Source organism: Ixodes scapularis, unplaced genomic scaffold (genome assembly GCF_016920785.2).
Source record: "Ixodes scapularis isolate PalLabHiFi unplaced genomic scaffold, ASM1692078v2 PGA_scaffold1__304_contigs__length_218370807, whole genome shotgun sequence".
Lineage (NCBI taxonomy): Eukaryota > Metazoa > Arthropoda > Arachnida > Ixodida > Ixodidae > Ixodes > Ixodes scapularis.
Window position 1 is genome coordinate 60,235,661 of NW_024609846.1, and position 5,663 is coordinate 60,241,323.

Sequence of the window (5,663 nt, forward strand, 5' to 3'; positions counted from 1 at the left end):
ACATGTTCATCTGGCAAGTTGCCCGTAATAAATAATGTAAATAGCATGTCGTCTCATAACAGGATGGTGTCAGGTAATGCGAAAGGAAGCAGAAAAAATTTTTTTTTTTAATTTCTTTTTATTTTTCAAAAATGATACGGGGAAGACTCAGATATGCTTGCAATATCATTACAATATTCGTGTATTTTATAACGTGTAACGTTGAAACTAGTTGCCTCAAAACCGATGGGTGTATCTACGAATTCATAATAGTTTACGGCGGCAGCTGTTAGTGGCCCGCACCCCGGTCTCCTGACGGCCTAAGCGTACACGAAACGATTTCCCGCTAAATCTGGCAAAAAAATTAATGTCACGTGACCTGACGTCACGGGACTACAGAAAAATTCAGGTTCCCCGCTAAATTTAGCGGTAAAATTTACGTAACCTGACCTATGCCCCAGTTCAGTCTCCCCACTAAATTTGGCGGTAAAGTTGATGTCACGTGAACTGACGTCATGGGGCCTACAAATTCAGGTTTCCCGCTAAATTTAGCACAAATTTGATGTCACGCGACCTAACCACCAATTCAATTTTTCCGCTGAATTTCGTCGGAAAACACGTCACGACTTTAAAATAATTTATTCACCAACAACGTATCGACGCTAAATCAACGCAACGTCATTTCAATATCAGATCACCGTTTGACGCACGATTGGTGCAATATCAATCGATCGTCATTGTCATATCGTCAAATAAGCAGTAGAGCTGCCTTCGTCTAAACCAGACTTGTACGTAACGCGTTACAAGTAATGGATTACTTGCAATCGATTACATTTTACAGTACTTTTGTAACGCTTCAATTACTTCCTTTAAGGAGGAACGATCCTTGTAACTGAATTACTTTTTTGCTGTAATCGATTACAACATTGCCCATAACAATGTGTCTCAATTTCCTTTTTTTTTTGGGGGGGGGGGGGGGAGGGGGAGGGGGGGGGGGGGAGAGAGGGGGTTAGATGTGCTGAAGTCACTCAGCTCTGGCCAAATATCAATGTTTGTTTTTTCTTTTTCGAAACCACTAAGCACTGGCGGGACCTCGAGGAATAGTAGACCACTTTGCTGCTTCGTTTCCTGGGTAAAGGTTTTTTTGTTTTGTTTTTTGTACACCGGGGAGATTACGTTTGGGTACAAACAATTACCTTATCCAGCCTCTTGTGAGTAATGTATTTAAACGGCACTCTTTTTATTCTATTTTTTTTTTTTTTTTCACGAGAGGGATTGGGTGTGTTGGCGTCGCTCACTTAGCTCTAAGGAAAGACGGTCAAGGCTTTCTTTTCTATCTTTTTTTCTTTTAGAACAACTGAGCGCGAGACCCCGAGGATTATGCAACCGTAATAAAAAAGAAGTTGAATCAAAAGTAACGTGGGAAGTAATCGATTACTTTAGAGTACTTTTTCGATAACTTTTTTAAAAGCTGTACGCGTAATCGGTTGCCTTTTACAGTGAAGTAAATGTAATTGTAATCGGTTACTTTTTTTCATTATTGTGTGCAAGCCTGGTCTAAACGCATCGCTTCGTGTAATCGTCGTGCGATGTTTCGTAGTCCACCTTTAGAGACATAACTGCTCAACATACATGGCCCTTGTTTAAGCTTCTACCAAAAAGAAAAAAACTGATGCACTCTACGTTGGTTAGACCAACGCAATAATGTTCACAGGCCTATAATAATAACTGCGATATATTTTTCGGCAATAGGCCAAACTGGCTAATAACATTACCCAGCTTTTTTATAATTGATGATGAAACATTTCAATAGAAAAGTTGTAGAACTTATGTTGAGAAGCATTTCATCACGCCATTTCTAGTGTTTTCACTTCGTGTAACACACTACTTCAAGCTCAAAAAAAAAACATGCGAGATTTTGAAAGTGTTTTTTCTATAAAACTTCTATAAAACATCGTTTTTTTCGGAAGAATTATTCTTTGAAACGTTTGCTAAATAATGGGTGTTGATTTGCCAGTTTGACGAATCGAAATCAATATCTTGACTTGCTGAATAGGACCATGAAAAATATTTCGTTATTTCGAGCGTCTACACTGCACAAGGTTTACTTAAGGCCATGGAACCCGTTCGTTGAATCACCCTCTATATTTATTATAGAATTAAATAAAACATCCACAAAAAAGCGACCATCACCGCAGCTGCGAAAAATTCAGTATTTTCATCCGTGAGTCATAGCCAACTCAACTCCCATGTGTTTGTTGCTTGTGCTTGTGCCATCAGGCGGGAATGAAACGGTCGGACCGGTTCCATGGATTCATTGGCGTGCTGCTAGAGTGAAGATTGTGAAGCTGTTACCTGCACTCACGCTCTCGTGGTAAAAACTGAACATCCGTTATCAATCGGCGCAGCAGCAGGTCTGTAAGTAGCTTAAAACAATATTACAAAAATGTGATAATGTTATTCGTAACAAGCGTGTTGGGATAAGGATACTTGTATTATTTGAAGTATGTTCTACCTGCCCATGTATTTTTATGAATGTCTGTTTCATTTAGACAGTTTTACTTTGAAAATGAAATGAGCCTAAAGACTCGTAAATATTAATAACATGGAAGTTTTTATGTAGGTAATTGTTTCAAGTTTCGCATTTTCAGTGTGCGCATCTACCGTACGCGACGCTATTAGAGTGAACGAGCCTTCGACAGTTTATTTATCTCTCAGTATAGAAGGACTGTTATCAAGACTAATATAGTGGTGGAAACGGCTCAGCTGAGGTGATCACCTAAATGGTAAATATTTATGGCCGTCAGCACCCTTTCAATGCAAAATCCGAAAACGCACCGAAGTCGTGTTACCGCTAACAGTGTCTGGCAATGCACCCCTAGAATAAAACTCATAACCGTGAAGGTATTCTTGCGCGTAAGAATCGCTTTTCAACATTAGCTAGCACTTACCGCCTCAGTTTCAGATCGCATATATACACTACACTGTACCGGGCATTTTAAACTTTTTGATGCTTCGAAAAATATTTAGAAATTTATTATAACAATTACCCTCATCGAACAGGGAGTGAATGTTGCATTGAACAGTGCACATTTCTTGGTCTTTTAAACTCGGTATTGTTATTTTTTTTTTAATTTTTACTCAGTGCATACAGCGTTTGCCTTTTTTTTTTTCTGACGTTGTCAGCATCGTAAGGTAAATATGAAGTAATTAGGCGCTTCAATGTTTCATGTTTCACTTTTTGTTTTCTTTCTTGTGACATGCCGCTCACTCAGGGGAATACACAGCTCAAGAAGGAAATAGTGGGCTTCTTGTACGTCCATGCCCAAACACAAGAGCAGATAAAGACATATAGTTAGAGTACAAGGAAAGCGGCGGATTAAGGAAGGCGACCCCCCCTTTACACATACTAAGCTACCCAAGGGCAACTTCTTTAAATCTAAAAAGAAGGATAGACATAGACCAGCGTTTTTGGAGGAAGAGATGTGTAGATTCTTGTGAAATTGTAAATATTAGGTAAAAAAAAGAAAAAAAAATGCTTTTAGGCACGAGCAAGGAAGTCATACTATAATTCAAACCGGTGGCTGACTAAAAGGTACCGCGGAGAGCAAAACGCAAAACGCGTCAATAAATGTATGACTTACATAGTTCAGTAAATCACACGAGGGTTCAATTCTTATCATTAAAACTGTACGGAGGACTGTACTACTTTGGTAAAGTTTTCAATTCCCATTAAACATCAATTTTTTTCTTGAACCATGAAAATACCCGAGGCACGAAAGAAGTAAAAACATTGAGTGAATTGTAATCATGTTGTGGGAAGCTCGGCCTGATCCGAAAAGCAAACGTTTCGTACTGTCTTTCCGTTAAAGGGACACTGACAGGGTGTTTATGCTCGCCGAGGTTTTTAGTTGTATGTGACATATGAGAGCTGAACTACCCAGAACAGAATTTGCGGCTCGAAATTCGGTTTCTTTCCGCCCGAAAACCGCCGATCAAGAACTGGCCGGTTCGAGTCTCGCTCACTCTCTTTTCCGTGGTCACGGGCCGTTTTCTAAGGTATCGATGCGACCACCAAATTTAATCAAAGTCGTGGGTCACTGAAGGCAGACACTCAATATTAAAAATAGAAAAAAATATGAAACCCATTTTTTGTGGCTTCTAAAAAGCTGCAAATACGTTGATTGAAAAAAAAAAAAAGTTCCAGAGACAACCGGAAGCATTCTGTGCGCTCGTCGTTTCGCGTATCGTGGGACTCGCGGGGACGGCGATGGCAGCGGACGACGGGCGTAGAACCTCTATTTCAGAACTGTCGTTCGCGGTACCGGCGAATTCTGTCTACTTTTAAAAAAGAAATTTGGGAATGATCAAAAGATTTGGTATTCATCCCGTACGACACGCCCGACCACCAAGCCGATTTGGACGAAGACGTCGCCGAGCCGTCGCTCCCTTCTCGTGGCTGAAGACATCGCTCGCGCAAACGTCAAGCACGACGTGTCTACTTCGAGTTTAATATGCACGCGTACGATTTCTTCACTAGGTGCAGATGTCGCCAATGCGTGGTGCTTCCCGACTTCGACCCGGGAGTGCTTTTGCTAGAGGAAAATCGGCAACAAACTTTCCAACTTAGTTTACCGGCTGAATTATTACTAAGGAAAAAGCTCCGCCAGTGAAGAGATGCTCCAGTAGCTCAGTGGGAAAGACGTCCGCTTCACACGCGGTAGGACCGGACTCGATCCCCCGTGGAACCTTTTTTTTTTTTTTTTCGAACATTTTTTGATGTTTACATATCTTCTTTTTTTTTTACAATTATCGTTGAAGAAACAAACAAAAAAAATAACAAACAAATGTTGTGGACGACACTTCGCTGAATTAAATGGTATGGGATTTCCTTTTTGACACCTGCGAACTCAATGTAATCACTTTCCACAAAATGCAAGGAGCCTATAAATCAGGTAGCGTCCGCTTTCCGAGGTGCCCGTATATGTTCTACAGGAATTGCAGCCAGCCATTGGTACCGATCCCGTTGATCTTTCGGAAACTCCGTCGCACAATGCCCCCTTTTTTTTTCGAACGCAGGACATGTGAGCCAGCTCTTCACGCAACATCTTGGGTGTATTCTTTTCGGAGCCGATAATGGAAATTCACCACGGGTACTCACTACTCATCTCCAACTCCTCAATGTACAAAACAACTCATCTTGGAGTACAGAACAACGAGCGGAACAAACATGACTGCAAAAGAATCGCACGGCGAAGTTCCCGTACGCCGCATGTCGTGTCGTCTGCTACCGGATAAGAGAAAAAAAAAAAAATAACCCGCACGGTCGGGTGTAGCCACGTGACTTCCGCCACTCAGTCTCTTCTCTCCACTTCTCCGATCACCGTCGGGTTTCGGTTTCGGTTTTGAGCAGTTGCGTCTTTTGGCTTTATTAAAAGAATACGCAACTCTCTTGCAAAATAGTAATTGGGTAGTCCTCCGACACCATAATGAAGCGCCTGGCAAAAAATGGAAAAACATTTTTGGGGGGTGTCAGTGTCCCTTTAAGGTAAATTTTAGAAATAGTTATTACAGATGGCAAGGCTCGCTTCCTGTTTGAGCCCATTTTACTCGAGGAACATGTGGTTACTGTGCGTCATGCATCTGTCGTGCAGTTGGTGCATGACATACTGAGGCCACCAATT